The sequence below is a fragment of the Anser brachyrhynchus genome (genome assembly GCF_964034855.1).
Source record: "Anser brachyrhynchus genome assembly, chromosome: 3".
NCBI classification, from domain to species: Eukaryota; Metazoa; Chordata; class Aves; order Anseriformes; family Anatidae; genus Anser; species Anser brachyrhynchus.
The window spans coordinates 11,787,824-11,809,330 of record NC_137696.1 but is presented as its reverse complement, the minus strand read 5'-3'; the positions used below and the strand labels follow the sequence as shown (position 1 = coordinate 11,809,330).

At 50.8% G+C, this 21,507-nt stretch overlaps 1 long non-coding RNA gene across 1 annotated transcript; it reads right to left on the bottom strand.

Annotated features, from left to right (window-relative positions):
- Positions 1-10,342: 10,342 nt before the first annotated feature.
- On the bottom strand, positions 10,343-21,480 carry LOC308191987. The gene is made up of 6 exons (XR_013948454.1): positions 20,238-21,480; positions 18,528-18,578; positions 16,515-18,402; positions 13,906-14,041; positions 13,772-13,822; positions 10,343-10,426 (listed from the first exon to the last, which is right to left on the bottom strand). It is a non-coding gene; the product is annotated as an uncharacterized lncRNA (long non-coding RNA).
- Between the last annotated feature and the right edge of the window lie 27 nt (positions 21,481-21,507).

Sequence of the window (21,507 nt, the reverse complement as noted above, 5' to 3'; positions counted from 1 at the left end):
AGGCACCACTGGGGATGCACTGCAGCGAGTCCAGAGACTGCACTGGCACCACTGGGGATGCAGTACAGTGAGTCCAGAGACTTCACAGGCACCACTGGGGATGCAGTGCAGTGAGTCCAGAGAGTGCACTGGCACCACTGGGGATGCAGTGCAGTAAGTCCAGAGAGTGCACTGACACCACTGGGGATGCACTGCAGTGACTCCAGAGAGTGCACAGGCACCACTGGGGATGCAGTGCAGTGAGTCCAGAGAGTGCACTGACACCACAGGAGATGCACTGCAGTGACTCCAGAGACTGCACAGGCACCACTGGGGATGCACTGCAGTGAGTCCAGAGACTGCACTGGCACCACTGGGGATGCAGTACAGTGAGTCCAGAGACTGCACTGGCACCACTGGGGATGCAGTGCAGTGAGTCCAGAGAGTGCACTGGCACCACTGGGGATGCAGTGCAGTGAGTGCAGAGATTGCACTGACACCACCGGGGATGCACTGAAGTGAGTGCAGAGAGTGCACTGGCACCACTGGGGATGCACTGCAGTGACTCCAGAGAGTGCACAGGCACCACTGGGGATGCACTGCAGCGAGTCCAGAGACTGCACTGGCACCACTGGGGATGCAGTGCAGTGAGTCCAGAGACTTCACAGGCACCACTGGGGATGCAGTGCAGTGAGTCCAGAGAGTGCACTGGCACCACTGGGGATGCACTGCAGTGAGTCCAGAGAGTGCACTGGCACCACTGGGGATGCACTGCAGTGACTCCAGAGAGTGCACAGGCACCACTGGGGATGCAGTGCAGTGAGTCCAGAGAGTGCACTGACACCACAGGAGATGCAGTACAGTGAGTCCAGAGACTGCACTGGCACCACTGGGGATGCAGTGCAGTGAGTCCAGAGAGTGCACTGGCACCACTGGGGATGCAGTACAGTGAGTCCAGAGACTTCACAGGCACCACTGGGGATGCAGTGCAGTGACTCCAGAGAGTGCACTGGCACCACTGGGGATGCACTGCAGTGAGTCCAGAGAGTGCACTGGCACCACTGGGGATGCACTGCAGTGAGTCCAGAGAGTGCACTGGCACCACTGGGGATGCAGTGCAGTGAGTCCAGAGAGTGCACTGGCACCACTGGGGATGCAGTGCAGTGAGTCCAGAGAGTGCACTGGCACCACTGGGGATGCACTGCAGTGACTCCAGAGAGTGCACTGGCACCACTGGGGATGCACTGCAGTGAGTCCAGAGAGTGCACAGGCACCACTGGGGATGCACTGCAGTGAGTCCAGAGAGTGCACAGGCACCACTGGGGATGCACTGCAGTGAGTCCAGAGCGTGCACTGGCACCACTGGGGATGCACTGCAGTGAGTCCAGAGAGTGCACTGGCACCACTGGGGATGCAGTGCAGTGAGTCCAGAGAGTGCACTTCACCACTGGGGATGCAGTGAGTCCAGAGAGTGCACTGGCACCACTGGGGATGCAGTGCAGTGAGTCCAGAGAGTGCACTGGCACCACTGGGGATGCAGTGCAGTGAGTCCAGAGAGTGCACTGGCACCACTGGGGATGCACTGCAGTGAGTCCAGAGAGTGCACTGGCACCACTGGGGATGCAGTGCAGTGAGTCCAGAGAGTGCACTGGCACCACTGGGGATGCAGTGCAGTGAGTCCAGAGAGTGCACTGGCACCACTGGGGATGCAGTGCAGTGAGTCCAGAGAGTGCACTGGCACCACTGGGGATGCAGTGCAGTGAGTCCAGAGAGTGCACTGGCACCACTGGGGATGCAGTGCAGTGAGTCCAGAGAGTGCACTGGCACCACTGGGGATGCAGTGCAGTGAGTCCAGAGAGTGCACTGGCACCACTGGGGATGCACTGCAGTGAGTCCTGTTGTGGTTTAACCCGGCTGGCAGCTAAACACCACACAGCCGTTCGCTCACCGTCCCCCCTCCCTCTCTGGAATGGGGGAGAGAAACGGGATAGTGAAGCCCGTGAGTTGAGATAAAGATAGTTTATTAAGACAGGAATATAATAATAACAATAATAATAATAATAGTGATAATGATAATAGTATTAATAATAATAATGTGTAAGAAAACAAGTGATGCACAATGCAATTGCTCACCACCCGCTGACCGATGCCCAGCCTATCCCCGAGCAGCCGGCCCCCCACCCCGGCCAGCCACCCCTATATATTGTTTAGCATGACGTCAGATGGTATGGAATACCCCTTTGGCCATTTGGGTCATCTGTCCTGGGTCTGTCCCCTCCCAGCTCCTGCTGCACCCCCAGCCTGCTCGCTGGCAGGACAGAGCGAGAAGCCGAAAAGTCCTTGGCCTGGTGTAAACACTGCTCTGCAACAATTAAAACATCAGCATATTATCAGCGCTCTTCTCACCCTAATCCAAAACATAGCACCCTACCAGCTACTATGAGGGAAAATTAACTCTGTCCTAACTGGAACCAGGACAGATATCCACCCCTTATTCCATACCATTTATGTCATTCTCAGGTTACACTCTTTCCAATACATTCTGATTAATCACCATTTTCATCTATGATATATAGCAATCATGGTAGTGATGACATACAGTATTATATAATAATTTACATACTACAATTCAACTCATAGGCTATTCTCACCCAGTATCAAATCCCCTTGAGGTACACACCGGACCTCCCCATTCTTTTGCATTACCCACCAAGTGCATCCAGGTCCCTGAGCAAAAGCAATTCCATGAATGGGTTTGCCTTTTCCTGAGGCAGGAGTAGCCCAGACTGTTTTACCCAGCATGTTTCTTACGTGCACTACAGGAACTTTATCCCCTTCTACAGTGCGTAACAGGTTTGATTGGGCAGGTCCAGCTCGGTTGGCAGATCCCCTGGTATTGACTAACCAGGTGGCCTCTGCCAAATGTGTATCCCAGTTTTTGAATGTCCCAGCACCCAGTGCTTTCAGTGTAGTCTTCAACAGTCCATTGTATCGTTCAACTTTTCCAGAGGCTGGTGCATGATAGGGGATGTGATACACCCACTCAATACCATGTTCTTTGGCCCAAGTGTCTATAAGGTTATTTCGGAAATGAGTCCCGTTGTCTGACTCAATTCTCTCTGGGGTGCCATGTCGCCATAGGACTTGCTTTTCAAGGCCCAGGATAGTGTTCCGGGCGGTGGCATGGGGCACAGGATATGTTTCCAGCCATCCGGTGGTTGCTTCCACCATTGTAAGTACGTGGCGCTTGCCGTTGCGGGTTTGAGGGAGTGTGATGTAATCAATCTGCCAGGCCTCTCCATATTTATATTTCAGCCATCGTCCTCCATACCAAAGAGGTTTTGACCGTTTGGCTTGCTTGATTGCAGCACATGTTTCACAGTCATGAATAACCTGTGCTATAGTGTCCATGGTCAGGTCCACTCCTCGATCACGAGCCCATCTGTAGGTTGCATCTCTACCTTGATGGCCTGAGGTGTCATGGGCCCATCGGGCTATAAATAATTCACCTTTATGTTGCCAGTCCAGGTCCACCTGAGCCACTTCAATCTTAGCAGCCTGATCCACCTGCTGGTTGTTTTGATGTTCTTCAGTAGCCCGATTCTTGGGCACATGAGCATCTACATGGCGTACCTTTACAACCAGGTTCTCTACCCGGGCAGCAATATCTTGCCACAATGCCGCAGCCCAGATGGGCTTGCCCCTGTGCTGCCAGTTGTTCTGCTTCCATTGCTGTAACCTCCCCCACAGGGCATTTGCTACCATCCATGAATCAGTATAGAGATAGAGAACTGGCCACTTTTCTCGTTCAGCAATATCTAAAGCCAGCTGAATGGCTTTCACTTCTGCAAACTGACTCGATTCACCTTCTCCCTCAGCAGCTTCTGCAACTCGTCGTGTAGGACTCCATACAGCAGCTTTCCATCTCCGATGCTTTCCCACAATACGACAGGACCCGTCAGTGAACAAGGCATATTTCTTCTCATTTTCCGGTAGCTTGTTGTACAGTGGGGCTTCTTCAGCACGAACCACCTCCTCCTCTGATGATATCCCAAAGTATTTTCCTTCTGGCCAGTCCATAATCACCTCCAAGATTCCTGGGCGACTGGGTTTTCCTATTCGAGCCCGCTGAGTAATCAGTGCAACCCACTTGCTCCATGTAGCATCAGTTGCATGATGTGTAGAGGGGACCCTTCCTTTGAACATCCAGCCTAGTACCGGCAGTCGGGGTGCCAGGAGGAGCTGCGCTTCAGTACCGACCACTTCCGAAGCAGATCGAACTCCTTCATATGCTGCCAATATCTCCTTTTCAGTTGGAGTATAGCGGGCTTCAGATCCTCTGTATCCCCGACTCCAAAACCCCAGGGGTCGACCTCGAGTTTCCCCAGGTTCTTTCTGCCAGAGGCTCCAGGTGGGACCATTCTCCCCGGCTGCGGTGTAGAGCACATTCTTTACATCTGGTCCTGTTCGGACTGGCCCGAGGGCTACTGCATGAACTATTTCCTGCTTAATTTGTTCAAAGGCTTGTCGTTGCTCAGGGCCCCATTCAAAAGCATTCTTCTTACGGGTTACTTGGTAGAGCGGGTTTACAATCAGACTGTAATTTGGAATATGCATTCTCCAAAACCCCATGACACCTAGGAAAGTTTGTGTTTCTTTTTTGCTAGTTGGTGGAGACATAGCTGTTATCTTGTTGATCACATCCATTGGGATTTGACGACGTCCATCTTGCCATTTTATTTCTAAAAACTGGATCTCTCGTGCAGGTCCTTTAACTTTATTCTGTTTTATGGCAAAAATGGCCTTCAGAAGGATTTGGACTATTTTCTTCCCTTTCTCGAAAACTTCTTCTGCAGTGTCACCCCACACAATGATGTCATCGATGTACTGCAGGTGTTCAGGAGCTTCCCCCTGCTCCAGCGCAGACTGGATCAGTCCATGGCAAATGGTAGGGCTGTGTTTCCACCCCTGGGGCAGCCGATTCCAAATATATTGGACTCCCCTCCAAGTGAAAGCAAACTGTGGCCTGCATTGTGCTGCTAGAGGGATGGAGAAAAATGCATTAGAAAAATGCATTAGCGATATCAATTGTGGCATACCACTTGGCTGCCTTTGATTCCAGTTCATACTGGAGTTCTAGCATGTCTGGCACTGCAGCACTCAGTGGTGGCGTGACTTCGTTCAGGCCACGGTAGTCCACTGTTAGTCTCCACTCACCATTAGACTTTCGCACTGGCCATATGGGACTATTAAAAGGTGAATGAGTCTTGCTGATCACTCCTTGGCTCTCCAGTTGACGAATTAGCTTATGGATGGGACTCAGGGAGTCTCGGTTGGTGCGATATTGCCGCCGGTGCACAGTTGTGGTAGCGATCGGCACTTGCTGTTCTTCAACCCTCAGCAACCCCACAACAGAAGGGTCCTCTGAGAGACCAGGCAAGGTAGACAACTGTTTAATGTCCTCTGTCTCCAAGGCAGCTATGCCAAAAGCCCAGCGGAACCCTTTTGGGTCCTTGAAATAGCCTCTTCTAAGATAGTCTATGCCAAGGATGCACGGAGCATCTGGGCCAGTCACAATACGGTGCTTTTGCCACTCATTGCCAGTTAGACTCACTTCAGCCTCCAATACAGTTAACTGCTGGGATCCCCCCGTCACACCATAAATACAGATGGGCTCTGGCCCTGTATAGCTTGATGGCATTAGAGTACATTGTGCACCGGTGTCTACCAAAGCCTTATACTTCTGTGCGTCTGACGTGCCAGGCCATCGAATCCACACAGTCCAATAAACTCGATTGTCCCTTTCCTCCCCCTGGCTGGAGGCAGGGCCCCTCTAGTCCTGGTCAGAATCTTCGTTTCTGTGTCTAAAGGACTGCCTGCTGGAAGTTGGAGCAGCAAACTTTTCAGAGAATTCCTTTTTCCCAATTGTTTTCCTTTGCAATTCACGTACCCGTGCCTCTAGGGTCGCAGTAGATTTTCCATCCCATTTTCTCATGTCCTCTCCATGGTCACGTAGGTAAAACCACAGGGTGGAGCGGTGTGTGTGCCCACCATATTGTCTTCCTTGCATAGATGGACGTTTACCCCTAATAGCTGAGACACTGGTTTGTACAGGTGGGGAGGAAAATAATCTCTCTTCAAGTTGGTGGATCTTTTCAGAAAGTTTCTCCAAAGTATTCTCTTTTAGCTGGTGGACACTGGTTCGTTCAGGTGGAGGGGAAGATAAATTCTCTTTAAGTTGGTGGACCTCTTCAGAGAGTTTCTCCACAGCCGAGACACAGGCCTGTAGGGAAGAGGAGAGATTTCCTTCGTACTGCCGGAGTAATTTAGCCACTTCATTCACTGGGGGATTCTCCTCCGCTTTCCAGGCTATTATTGCCAATGAGCTGGCATATGATGATGGTGCACTCCGTACAAACTTCCACCACATAGGTGGTGTACACTGGACTGCATCTGGATCTGCGGATGTTTGTGCGTCGTCTAGGGCCTTATAAATTACTTCCCGTACGGCCAATTCCCTCAGGTACTGAATTCCCTTCTCCATGGTGGTCCATTTGCCTGGTAGACATACAAGTTCTTCCTTGAAGGGATACCTTTCCTGCACAGCTGACAGGAGACGCCTCCAGAGACTGCGAGATCGTGCTCCATCTCCAATTGCTTTGTCAATGCATGCGTCCCTAGCAAGGGATCCCAGCCGCCTGGCTTCCTTGCCCTCTAATTCCACATAATCGGCTCCAGTGTCCCAGCACCGGAGCAGCCAGGTGACAAGCTGCTCACCTATACAGCAACCAAAATCTTTTCGCACATCTCGTAGCTCACGCTGGTATAGAGTCCGGGTAGTTACTGTTGATTTTTCGACATCCCCATCCTCATCTTCAGTCTCCTGCACCTTTGATGGCCCAGCCTCGTCTTCACTATGCCCAGACTTAGCAGAAGACTGTTTGCATTCTAAACGACCTGAGCCTCTATACCATTTCTTCACCTTGTCTACAGGGTCAACTTGCACTGCTACAGCTCGTTTCTCTGACCCAGACGCAGGGTCTGCCACAGGGGTTGGAATGCCCTCTGCGGGGTCAACTTGCACTGCTACAGCTCGTTTCTCTGACCCAGACGCAGGGTCTGCCACAGGGGTTGGAATGCCCTCTGCGGGGTCAACTTGCACTGCTACAGCTCGTTTCTCTGACCCAGACACAGGAGTGGGAGCGGCTGCCGCGGCTGGAGCGGCTGCCGCAGCTGGAGCTAGGTTGCTAGTAGCATCAATTGCAGCTCAATAGGCACAAGCCAGACCCCAGCACGCTACAGTGATTTGTGTCACTTTGGAACTGCCAGAGTCATGACACCTTTTTTTCAAGCATTCTGCCAGCTTTTTAGGATTTTGCAGTTGTTCAGGGGTGAATGTCCAAAACACTGGAGGTGACCACTGCTCAAGAAACCTGCCCATATCCTCCCACACTCCCTGCCACTCACAACTATCCCGCCTCAAGACAGATCTCCGGATGAGATTCCTAAGTAGTTGTTTAACCCTCAACAAAACCTGAAGCGCATTCAGGAGACATAACAACAAGAGCAGGCTGGTCTGAGTATCCCAAGGATATTCAACATCTCGGAGAACCACCGTAACTAGCTCGGGGGATAAGAGGGTGGTGGTGAAGGAGAAAGGGAGAGTGAACAGGTAGGGAAACATGTCTTCCCCGTCCCCTTCACAGATTGGCTCCCTAACGAAAACAGGCAATAGGTGTAATTGCTAATAGTTTCCGAGATATGGTTTCCAAAGTATAGAGTCGACGTCAGTGCTGAGTACAAATACCAGGTTAAAGTCGTGACCAGATATTTCATCATTTCATAAGCCATTGTTACACCGCACAGTACCATAACAATCTTAAACCAGGGCCCGGAAAGGATAAACAGTGCAACAGGGAGCACATACAGAAAGTAACGCACCATAAAACTCAATTTGGAATACAGGTACAGCAGACTGGAGATTAAGGCAATCAACATCGTGACTAGCAACTATTAAGCAGGTCCAATACTTATACCAATTTTAGTTTAACACACTCTGGTCAGATTTGTCGATATCTCAACCCTTCGTGCCCCACGTTGGGCGCCAAATGGACTGTTGTGGTTTAACCCGGCTGGCAGCTAAACACCACACAGCCGTTCGCTCACCCTCCCCCCTCCCTCTCTGGGATGGGGGAGAGAAACGGGAAAGTGAAGCCGGTGAGTTGAGATAAAGACAGTTTATTAAGACAGGAACATAATAACAATAATAATAATAATAGTGATAATGATAATAGTATTAACAATAATAATGTGTAAGAAAACAAGTGATGCACAATGCAATTGCTCACCACCCGCTGACCGATGCCCAGCCCATTCCCGAGCAGCCGGCCCCCCCACCCCGGCCAGCCACCCCTATATATTGTTTAGCATGACGTCAGATGGTATGGAATACCCCTTTGGCCAGTTTGGGTCATCTGTCCTGGGTCTGCCCCCTCCCAGCTCCTGCTGCACCCCCAGCCTGCTCGCTGGCAGGACAGAGCGAGAAGCCGAAAAGTCCTTGGCCTGGTGTAAACACTGCTCTGCAACAATTAAAACATCAGCATATTATCAGCACTCCTCTCATCCTAATCCAAAACATAGCACCCTACCAGCTACTATGAGGGAAAATTAACTCTGTCCTAACTGGAACCAGGACAGCATTAAAGCTTGCTTTCTGCATAGGAAGAAAAATCTAGGAGCACCACAGATTACACGCCAAAAAAGAAAAACCAATTCCATGAAATAACATCACTCACAGGAAAAATCACACACTTGAGCAGGGGATCTGAAAACCAAAAGGCTATGCTGATGGGTCAGCATTTCAGGAACTGGACCCGCTGACGCCCCCCAGGAACATGGCAGGAGATGCACAAAGCTGTCACAAGTGCTTGCAAAGCCTGCGCGACAGGCCAAACAGACTAACACAATGCACCCACCAACTCAGGGCCCACACTGCCATCCACTCACCCTCGTGCCTCTTTCAAGTTTCAGCTTAGTCCATGCACATGACAAGGCCTACAAGAACCAGAGAGAAGGCCACGCCCATGATGGACACGCAAACAGTACAGCTCCTTGCAGAGGTCACAAGCACAGAGACCAGAGCCAGAAAAAAACCACCCTCAGGTCCACAAAGGCCAAAAGGCCAGGAATGCACAGCAGCCCCTGCAAGGGTAATCACAGACTTATCCTCTACACATGAGGAAGCTGACCCTGCTCAGTCTCTTCCTCATACTGCCCTTATGCAGTCAAGGCCCTTGCCATGCATACTGAGGCTCTTTGGGAATCCTCTGGACAGTTACGCAAATGCCTTGATATATCTAGAGATTAAAATAGAACCCCCAAATAAGGAACCGTACCCCACCATTTCCCAAACACAAGTTAGCCAGCAACCCCTCCTCAAACATACCTCTAGGACGTGAATTCCAAGCACTTAACATCTGGAAGGCTGCAAGGTCTAAAGACTCCACAGCCAGCCAAACCACAGGCAAAAGCTCCAGAAATAGAACAAACTGCCCCTAACCCTGGAAAAGACTACACCTTACCTGCCTCCTGCTGCTCTTTTCAGATACATGCTTGCACAGGGAGCTTCCATGACCCAGTCCTCCTAAACCCTGCTCCATCAATTTACCACCACAGCTCTAACTTGGATAATATTTGACATACAGGCCAAGACTCACAGGAAGCCCCAATCAATCTGTCAAAATCCTAAGGGACCTAGAACACACAAGCTAACATCACCACCCTATCCGTAAACACGCTCTAACAATTACTCACCTGAAGAAGAGCTGCATGCAATAAGGGCACCTACTCCTACTATATAGATTGCTTTCCTCTAACAGATCCTTCTAGCCCTTACCTCAAAGAGATGTGCATTTCCATGTAGAGACCGGTACGCATCAGTCCATAGACTCCAACCCACCCAAAGAACCCTGCAACTGACAGAAGGAAAAACAAAGCACTTACCCCTAAGAGCAGCCCAGGCAGAAGGAGCTCCCCCTCAGGCCTTGCCTGGGGCTATATACCATTTGGCCCCGCCCAGCACCCAAACCCAATCACCTGGGAAAGGGGAGGGGCAAGAAACAACAAAGTAGACAGAGCAGGATAAGCAGCAGCAGTGTTTTTCTTTTTTTCTTGTCATCTGGTTTTCAGCTCAACACCATACAGAGTGCACACAAGAGAACCGGGGTGTTTCTAGAAGGAACAATCCCCAGGCTTTTGCTTCAGCTTTGAACATTGAGAGGACAATATGACCAAGCAAGTAGCTGATCATCTTCAGCTGGCATTAAACCTTTCCTTTACATATAGGAAGGAAAATCTAGGAGCACCACAGATGACACGCCAAAAAAGAAAAACCAATTCCATGAAATAACATCACTCACAGGAAAAATCACACACTTGAGTAGGCTATCTGAAAACCAAAAGGCTATGCTGATGGGTCAGCATTTCAGGAACTGGACCCGCTGACGCCCCTCGGGAACATGGCAGGAGATGCACAATGCTGTCACAAGTGCTTGCAAAGCCTGCGCGACAGGCCAAACAGACTAACACAATGCACCCACCAACTCAGGGCCCACACTGCCATCCACTCACCCTCGTGCCTCTTTCAAGTTTCAGCTTAGTCCATGCACATGACAAGGCCTACAAGAAACAAAGAGAGAAGGCCACGCCCCTGACGGACACGCAAACAGTACAGCTCCTTGCAGAGGTCTCAAGCACAGAGACCAGAGACCAGAAAAAAAACACCCTCAGGTCCACAAAGGCCAAAAGGCCATGAATGCGACCTGCTACAACACTTGGATTTGCGCAAGTCGATGGGGCCGGATGGTATCCACACGAGGGTATTGAGCAAACTGGCAGAGGAGCTGGCCAAGCCGCTTTCCATTTTTTTATCGGCTGTCCTGGCTATCAGGGGAGGTCCCAGTCAACTGGCAGCTAGCAAATGTGACGCCCATCTACAAGAATGGCCAGAGGGTAGACCTGAGGAACTATAGGCCTGTTAGCTTGACCTCAAGTGCCAGGGAAGCTCATGGAGCAGATTATCTTGAATGCCATCACACGACACTTGCAGGGCAACAAGGTGATCAGACCCTGTCAGCATGGGTTTATGAAAGGTAAGTCCTGCTTGACGAACCTGATCTCCTTCTATGACCAAGTGACACACTTGGTGGATGAGGGGAAGGCTGTAGATGTGGTCTACCTTGACTTCAGTAAGGCTTTTGACACCGTTTCCCACAACATTCTCCTCAAGAAACTGGCTGCTCGGGGCTTGGACTGGCGTACGCTTTGCTGGGTTAAAAAGTGGCTGGATGGCCGGGCCCAACGAGTAGTGGTGAATGGAGCCAAATCCAGTTGGAGGCCGGTTACTAGTGGAGTCCCCCAGGGCTCAGTGCTGGGGCCAGTCCTCTTTAATGTCTTTATCGATGACCTGGATGAGGGGATCGAGTGCACCCTCAGTAAGTTTGCAGATGACACCAAGCTAGGTGCGTGTGTCGATCTGCTCGAGGGAAGGAAGGCTCTGCAGGAGGATCTGGATAGGCTGGACCGATGGGCTGAGGTCAACTGTATGAAGTTCAACAAGGCCAAGTGCCAGGTCCTGCATCTGGGGAGTAACAACCCCAAGCAGCGCTACAGGCTGGGAGACGAGTGGTTGGAAAGCTGCCTGGCCGAGAAGGACCTGGGAGTACTGGTTGATAGTCAGCTGAATATGAGCCAGCAGTGTGCTCAGGTGGCCAAGGCGGCCAACAGCATCCTGGCCTGTATAAGAAGCAGTGCGGCCAGCAGGTCTAGGGAGGTGATTGTCCCCCTGTACTCGGCTCTGGTGAGGCCGCACCTCAAGTACTGTGTTCAGTTTTGGGCCCCTCACTACAAGAAGGACACGGAGGTGCTTGAGAGAGTCCAGAGAAGGGCAACAAAGCTGGTGAGGGGTCTGGAGAACAAGTCTTACGAGGAGCGGCTGAGGGAGCTGGGGTTGTTTAGCCTGGAGAAGAGGAGGCTCAGGGGTAACCTTATTGTTCTCTATAGGTACCTTAAAGGAGGCTGTAGAGAGGTGGGGGTTGGTCTATTCTCCCACGTGCCTGGTGACAGGACAAGGGGGAATGGGCTAAAGTTGTGCCAGGGGAGGTTTACGTTGGATGTTAGGAAGAACTTCTTTACTGAAAGGGTTGTTAGGCATTGGAATGGACTGCCCAGGGAGGTGGTTGAGTCGCCATCCCTGGAGATCTTTAAAAGACATTTAGATGTAGCCCTTAGTGATATGGTTTAGTGGAGGTCTTGTTAGTGTTAGGACAGAGGTTGGACTAGATGATCTTGGAGGTCTCTTCCAACCTAGACGATTCTGTGATTCAAAGAGATGTGCATTTCCAAGTAGAGACCGGTACGCATCAGTCCATAGACTCCAACCCACCCAAAGAACCCTGCAACTGACAGAAGGGAAAACAAAGCACTTACCCCTAAGAGCAGCCCAGACAGAAGGAGCTCCCTCATGCCTTGCCTGGGGCTCATATACCATTTGGCCCCGCCCAGCACCCAAACCCAATCACCTGGGAAAGGGGAGGGGCAAGAAACAAAAAAGTAGACAGAGCAGGACAAGCAGCAGCTGTGGTTTTCTTTTTTTATTTTTCATCTCATTTTCAGCTCAACACCATGCAGAGTGCAGACAAGAGAACTGGGGTGTTTCTAGAAGCAACAATCCCCAGGCTTTTGCTTCAGCTTTGAAAATTGAGAGGACAATATGACCAAGCAAGTAACTGATCTTTTTCATCTGGCATTGGCTTAAACCTTTCTTTTGGCATAGGAAGAAAAATCTGAACCTGATCTCCTTCTATGACCAAGTGACGCGCTTGGTGGATGAGAGGAAGGCTGTAGATGTGATCTACCTTGACTTCAGTAAGGCTTTTGACACCGTTTCTCACAGCATTCTCCTCAAGAAACTGGCCGCTCGTGGCTTGGACTGGCGTACGCTTTGTTGGGTTAAAAAGTGGCTGGATAGCCGGGCCCAAAGAGTAGTGGTGAATGGAGCCAAATCCAGTTGGAGGCCGGTTACTAGTGGAGTCCCCCAGGGCTCAGTGCTGGGGCCAGTCCTCTTTAATATCTTTATCGAGTTTTTTTCATCTGGATTTTAGCTCAACACCATGCAGAGTGCAGACAAGAGAACTGGGGTGTTTCTAGAAGCAGCAATGCCCATGCTTTTGATTCAGCTTTGAATATTGAAAGCTTCTCTCCTCTACAACCCCGTTCTCACGAACCAGGCAGCATTCAAGTGACCTGCTTTGCTCCTGTTCTGAAGACTATCACAGTCCACCTTGCCTGTGGCATCTGAGAAACAGAAGAGAAAGCAACCACAGCAGCAAAAGCCACAGCACCCTTAGGTCAGTTACTCTCATCCCCTCCTTTACCTCAGCAGCTTACCTACCCCACAGAGCAGATGCTTCCATCTGTTCTCTTTAGCCACTTACAGCACCTCGAAAAGGCAAACTGGAATTTTACTCTATTTGATGTCGTAAAATAACTGCAGTGACAACCGCACCCCAAAAGCAACTGCTACATCTCTTCATCGCCCACCAGAGTCACTCCAGAGGCAGCTCGGGTCATGACATCCTGTATCGCACACTGCATTTCCGCCTGAACAAAGAAAAACACAGAAGATAAACATTCAGCTGCCACCATTAGCACCCATCCCTCAACAACAGAAGTGACTCCATAGTTCATTTTATCATTTTATCATTTTAAAACAGCAGTTCACTTGCCTCTGTACCTGGAAATTAGATCCAAGCTCAAAAGGAGTAGACAGCATCACCCATGCCACCTGGCAACACAAAAGGACAAAATGACCACTGTGCTTGCAAGCAACCACCTGCCACACCGCTCCTCTGGCCCAAACAACCTCACCTCAGACCCTCAGAGGGAAACACCTGAACGTCTTTCCCTTCGCTTCCGATAAGGGATGACCTCGCTCACAACACTCTCACCTTCCTTCACTGCTCCGTGACATGGGGATTTCCCTGTCCAGGACTGCACTAGGCACCTGCAAAGACAAGAGAAAAGCACACCCTGAGGTGAAGGGAATGACGACACGGACTCCAAGATAGTTGAGAAATGGAGACCTTTAATTGCCCCGATGCCAGATCTTACATAGTTCTTCTGGGCCCCTACACGCACTGCACATGGCTGGCAAACATAGTTACAGGCTTCTGATTGGTGCATTCCTTTTGATCACGCATAGCCCGCTATAGGCCCATCCGAGCCTAACAACTCCTCCTTACTGGTTCCCACTGTCTCTTATTCTAGCCTGGTTACCACTCTATGCCCCTGAGTAACCTTCTTCTTAACCCTTAGTGCATCACCATATCAATCAGCTCCAGTTTGTCACCGAACACGTCACCCATAATTCCCCCTTTCTTTGTTTCTACAAGCCAAATTGTGTGCCACAAACAATTAATCATTTTTTGCAATCGTTGCAGCAGGCATGGTGTAACTATTATAATTGCAACAAACGCGATAAACAAAATAATCATTATCTTTTCCTTTCTCAAGTACTTAAATTTGTTGCTACAGGACTACAGCATCAAGCAAGGAAAGGACAGCTGAACCACATTAAGGGTTTCTTTTTTAAGCTCCAAAGCAGTTAATCAAGGAACTGACTAGCTCTATGCATAGTTAGGTTTTAAAGTGTGCTAAAAGAACTTGAACTCTTTCATTAAGACTGTGCTTGAACAACGCACAGATTAACCCCCCAGAAAGCCAAATATTCCAACTCTATACATAAGAGGTTTTTTTTTTTAAAAAGTTCTACACACTCTCAAAGAGATTTTGAAATTGATTTAAATACTTTACCTTGCAGCTCTGCTATGGCACAAGACAGCACATGTGAAATTTAAGGCTAATTTTTGGGTGCATACATGTAAAAGCTGGCCTTAAAACAAGAGCTGTTGTATTTACTTAATTCTGAGTCTGTAGTGTGAATTCACATTAAAGTAGAGCTGCCACAGCAATCAACAGAATCACAGACTTCCTTCACCTGAATGAGCCCATCTTCTGTGAATCCAGTCATACCAGTTTTAAACAACCTATCTAAAGCAGTGTATCTTAGACTTTGACTTTCTCTGCAACTGTTTCAGAACAAATTAATATCCGCAAAAACTAGAGAAGAACCATCAACTGGTCATATCACGCAAATCTGATGCACAAACCCACTACCTTTAAAACCTTCTCCCCCTCAACAATTTCTTCAGTGTAAATCAGAGCTGTTACTTGAAAACAGAGCTCTCTAGTCCCATCTGCACACATCTCTCTATTTTAATGGGAAGATAGCAAATCAAATTCTGCTCATTTACTAGTTTAACAGACCTAATATTTTAATACCTCCTGGTACATTTTTCATTTGCTGAACTTTTGCATAATGTTTTAAAGAGGGGCTCAATGCACCCTGAATGCAGGACTTGTAGAGGCCACTGTGATTTACGCTTACTTGCTCAGTTAAGTTTATTGCTATAAGACAGTTATTTACGTGGGACTTACCTGAAACACAAATTTATGATATCAACAAAAAAAGTACACCACAGACTAACACTGCTTTTTAGATACTCTTCAATTTTAAAATTTTCAAACACGTTAACTTGTCTTATTTTGTTTAGGGCTGAGGCTGTTCAGCAAGGTCACATAATTTGAGACTGCTGAAATACTTCAGCAATCCTTTGGTCCCAGTAGCTGTAAAACAGCCAAGTAAAAAGAAACTTCCCTACTAAAAAAAGTGTGTGTGGGGAAAGGGGGGAGAGAATTGTCACCAGAAAAGTGTCTTTTAAACACTATCTGCTACACACCACAAAAGTCTTTGTTATAAAATACACCTTTTCATACAAAAGACATCTTGCAAAACCATTTGATTGCCCCACGATGCTGAACGTTTGTGTGAGCTTCTCTTCTTTTCTAAATATTATTCAGCCCAGGCACTTTCAGCCTGAGTGGCTTTGTCTCACATACATGGAACAGCTTGGCCACGATTATCACGAGGCCACTGTCCAGCAAGATAGGGAGCAGCAAGTGTGTCCAACGAGGAAGTCCGGCGAATAATACTGGAAGGGCTTGATGAAGGTGGTCTTAACTTGCCAGCTCTGCAGCCCGGCGAGCGATGGCTCTTCCTCTCCGGTGAGCTCCTGCCTTGCTCCGGGGACTGCCACTGGTGCTGGACCCTGCCTGCCGCCGTGGTGCTGCCCTCTGGCAGCAGGGAGGAGCAAGGTGAGGGCCCGCAGCCCAGCAGCGTTTGTATCCCCCACTTGATGATGCCTCCCACACTTTCTCCCCCCTTGTTCCCAAGTCTTTACAAGAAACACAGCTGAGACCATCGAGGGGACCCCTTGCTTTTGCAAAAACTTCGATAGTAGCTTTATCTTAAACGGGTCATATTTTACACCCCTTTTTATTAATAATTGCGTTAATAATTTTACTATTGCCTCTTCTGCTGAGATATTGGCTCCCATTGTGAATGCCCAGCCGCTCACCTGTCCTTCAGGCCATGTCCCAGGGTTGAAGCTGCAGTCCAGCTGCAAGCTTGATTCATTCAGCTGGGTTCCCTCCGGATGCCCATACAGCATCTCTCTACCCCTTATCACGACGGGGTTACCATTTGAAGGGAATGACGACACGGACTCCAAGATAGTTGAGAAATGGAGACCCTTTATTGTCCCGATGCCAGATCTTACATAGTTCTTCTGGGCCCCTACACGCGCTGCACATGGCTGGCAAACATAGTTACAGGCTTCTGATTGGTGCATTCCTTTTGATCACGCATAGCCCGCTATAGGCCCATCCGAGCCTAACAACTCCTTCTTACTGGTTCCCACTGTCTCTTATTCTAGCCTGGTTACCACTCTATGCCCCTGAGTAACCTTCTTCTTAACCCTTCGTGCATCACCATATCAATCAGCTCCAGTTTGTCACCGAACGCGTCACCCATACTGAGGCACCTCACAGCCACAGCGTACCTGCGGCAATACCTCTCTCTTCCCAGCTCCTTTACTTCAGCTGCTCACCAGCTCTAACTGAGATTCTTCACTCACGGCGCCACAGCAAACTCTGCCTGGGCCGCACAACACACACTACACAAGCTACATTGTTTAAGACACACCACAACTGGAACATTCCTGCCCAACAATCAGTCGCATCCCACTTCAGGAAGGATGCCGCACGCTCCTAGAAACCAAACCTACCAGTCCTGAACAGCTCCCCTGCCAGACAACTCCCCACCTCCTCTTGCCAACCACACTCAGCACACAATTTGTCCTTCAAAAAAAAAGTAAGAACATACACACAAAAACAACTGAGCTCCACAAATGCCAAAAAGCCATGCACACACAACAGCCCCAGCAGGGGTAATCACAGACTTACCCTTTACAGATGAAAAAGGTACCTCTGGTATGACCCTGCTCAGTCTCTTGGTAATACTGCGCCTGTGGTCAAGCCTCTTGCAGTGTGTAAACAAGCTCTTTTTAGTCCTCTGGAGAGTTACACAAGAGGTTTGATACATCTCGAGATTAAAATAACCCCAAAACAGAAGCGTAGACCACCGTCCCAAAAACGAGCAAGCTGGCAACCTCTACTAAATAGCCCTCTATCAAGTGAATTCCAAGCACTTGCAATCTAGAAATCCAGAGACTCTGACCCACCTAAAGAACCCTGCAACTGACAGAAGGAAAAACAAAGCACTTACCCCTAAGAGCAGCCCAGGCAGAAGGAGCTCCCTCATGCCTTGCCTGGGGCCCATATACCATTTGGCCCCGCCCAGCACCCAAACCCAAGCACCTGGGAAAGGGGAGGGGCAAGAAACAACAAAGTAGACAGAGCAGGACAAGCAGCAGCTGTGTTTTTTTTTCCTTTCATTTGGATTTTAGCTCAACACCATGCAGAGTGCAGACAAGAGAACTGGGGTGTTTCTAGAAGCAGCAATGCCCATGCTTTTGCTTCATCTTTGAATATTGAAAGCTTCTCTCCTCTACAACCCCTTTCTCATGAACCAGGCAGCATTCAAGTGACCTGCTTTGCTCCTATTCTGAAGACTATCACAGTCCACCTTGCCTGTGGCACCTGAGAAACAGAAGAGAAAGCAACCACAGCAGCAATAGCCACAGCACCCTTAGGTCAGTTACTCTCATCCCCTCCTTTACCTCAGCAGCTTACCTACCCCACAGAGCAGATGCTTCCATCTGTTCTCTTTAGCCACTTACAGCACCTCGAAAAGGCAAACTGGAATTTTACTCTATTTGATGTCGTAAAATAACTGCAGTGACAACCGCACCCCAAAAGCAACTGCTACATCTCTTCATCGCCCACCAGAGTCACTCCAGAGGCAGCTCGGGTCATGACATCCTGTATCGCACACTGCATTTCCGCCTGAACAAAGAAAAACACAGAAGATAAACATTCAGCTGCCACCATTAGCACCCATCCCTCAACAACAGAAGTGACTCCATAGTTCATTTTATCATTTCAAAACAGCAGTCCACTTGCCTCTGTACCTGGAAATTAGATCCAAGCTCAAAAGGAGTAGACAGCATCACCCATGCCACCTGGCAACACAAAAGGACAAAATGACCACTGTGCTTGCAAGCAACCACTTGCCACACCGCTCCTCTGGCCCAAACAGCCTCACCTCAGACCCTCAGAGGGAAACACCTGAACATCTTCCCTTGTGGTGGTTTTACTGGGGTGGGCGACCGAGCTCCACCACAACAAAGCGCTCCCCTTTCCCCCCCCCCCCCCCTTCCCCCCCCCCCCTTCCCCCCCCCCCTCTTCCCCCCCCCTCCCCTTCCCCCCCCCCCCTTCCCCCCCCCCTCTTCCCCCCCCCTCCCCTTCCCCCCCCCCCCCTTCCCCCCCCCCCCCTTCCCCCCCCCTCCCCTTCCCCCCCCTCCCCTTCCCCCCCCCCTCCCCTTCCCCCCCCTCCCCTTCCCCCCCCTCCCCTTCCCCTCCCCTTCCCCCCCCCTCCCCTCCCCTTCCCCTCCCCTTCCCCCCCCTCCCCTCCCCTTCCCCTCCCCTTCCCCCCCCTTCCCCTCCCCTTCCCCTCCCCTCCCCCCCCTTCCCCTCCCCTTCCCCTCCCCTCCCCTTCCCCCCCCTCCCCTCCCCTTCCCCTTCCCCCCCCTCCCCTTCCCCTTCCCCTCCCCTTCCCCCCCCCTCCCCTCCCCTTCCCCTCCCCTTCCCCCCCCTTCCCCTCCCCTTCCCCTCCCCTTCCCCCCCCTTCCCCTCCCCTTCCCCTCCCCTCCCCTTCCCCCCCCTCCCCTCCCCTTCCCCTTCCCCCCCCTCCCCTTCCCCTTCCCCCCCCTCCCCTTCCCCTTCCCCCCCCTCCCCTTCCCCTTCCCCCCCCTCCCCTTCCCCTTCCCCCCCCTCCCCTTCCCCCCCCTCCCCTCCCCTTCCCCCCCCCTCCCCTCCCCTCCCCTTCCCCCCCCCCCTCCCCTCCCCTTCCCCCCCCTCCTCTCCCCTTCCCACATAAGAGCTGCTCAGGTGGAGCTCTCATATGAGCTCTCATATAGGACACCTGCTGCTCATATACCATTAGGCCCCACCCAGCACCGTGTCCCAATCACCTGGGAAGGAGGAGGGGCAAAGCACAGGAAGGGATAAAGAGAGCAGGAGGACCAGTAGCTGCATTTTTTATTTGGCTTAGCTCAATGACGTGTGGAGTGTTACTAGAAGTAACAATTCCTGTGCTTTTGCTTTGTTTCTGATTATTGAAATGACAATATGAGCAAGTAGGTAACTAAAACTTTTTTTGACTGTAATTAGCTGAAACCTTTCTTTACATAGGTAGAAATAATCTAGGAGTGTAACAGATTACAAACCACAAAAAAGCAATTCAATGTAGTAAAATAACTCACAGGCAAAGTAACATACCTTAGTAGACTATCTAAAAAACAAAAGGCTATGCAGATGGGTCCAAAAAAGCCAACCCAATCAAGATCTGAGAAGGGTACAGACATTCTCAAAAGGAGCAGGGGAAAAAACAGTGGCACAGTACAACCTGGAAAAGACACTAAGCAGATTTAAAAGATCTGTAGGACCTCAGGAGGGACCTGAGAAGAGCACATAGGTCCTTGGAAAGTGGGGGGTGGGGGTTAGGCGGGGACTAGGAATACTAAGTAGAGGAGAAAATGAGTGTTGTGAGCCTGAAGTGTGTACAAGCATCGTAAAGAGGGCACCTGAGAGGATGGGGAAACAAAGGGAAAGCTGCTTACCTCTGAGAAGTCGTCCTTGAGCTTCGTGCTACGGACATTTGTCTTGCGGGCTTGGCACACAAGTTTAGGGGTCCCCATACATTGAAGGCTTCTTACCTCTGAGAAGTCCTACATGGCTCCACCTGCGTTACTGATTTTTTCCGCCAGCAGGTGGTGGCAGAGGGCGCTACCGCCCTCATCCTGAGAACGGCAGACACAGCTTCCCAAACCGTTTTCTCAATAACGTAAGCAGTGCGAACCACGTGGAAAACCACAAATGAAAACGGCAGAAAAACGCACCCCACGTCGTCTCGGGGAGGAAATAACTGCCCTGAGCAATGTGCCCTTCCCAGCTAGGAAGCTGAACAGCAATGTGAAAAACTACGTTTCCCAGCATGCCACGGAAACCAACATGGCCGACAGGAAGCTCAAAACCCAAAGACCACGACTCCCAGCACGCTGTGGGGCAAGACCCTCAGGTCACCTGACGCTGCGGATGCCCCGCAGCCAGCCCCCGGCTTCCTGACCTGCAGCCCGACGCCCCTCCCCACCCCCCGCCCGGGGCTTTCCCTGCCCCAGCCGCTCCGCCTGCAGTATTACGTTTCCAGCAGCAGGCGGCGGCATAGGGCGACGCACCACTACTGCACATGCACACCGGCCCCTGACAGAGGTACTGCTTTTTCACCAGCTGACTCTGCGCATGCGTGGAACCAGGCACGGCTTCTCAAAACGTTTTCTCGTTAACAGAAGCAGTGGGATCCGCACAGAAAACCACACGGAAGCGGCAAAAAGAAGCACCCCGGTCCACTGGTGCGGAGGAAACAACTGCCCTTCCTACCTGTCTCCGTGTTGCTCCCGGCTTGGAAGCCGAGCGGCAACGTGGAACGACATTTCCCAGCATACCGCAGAAGCCAAAGTGGCCGACAGGAAACTCGGAGCCCAAAGACCACAACTCCCGGCATGCTCTGGGGCAAGATGCTCCCAGCCACCGCCCCAGAGCAAAATCTGTACTTTCTGACCTGCCGCCTACCCCCTGCAGCTTTCCCTACCCCAGCCGCCGATCGCGCAGGACCCAGCCTCCCCAACACCCTTCCCTCCCCCTCACCAGGGACCCCAGTCCCTCCCTCACCTGCTCCTCCACAGCAGCCGCAACCCAGGTCACTCTCGCCAATCACTCCCTCCGAGCAGACAAGCCCCACCACACCTGGCCCAGAGAGCAAAGACAGCACAGGCCTCCGCCCACCATTGCTGTCCTTACTCCCCCCCCCCCCCCCCCCCCCCAGCCTGCAGT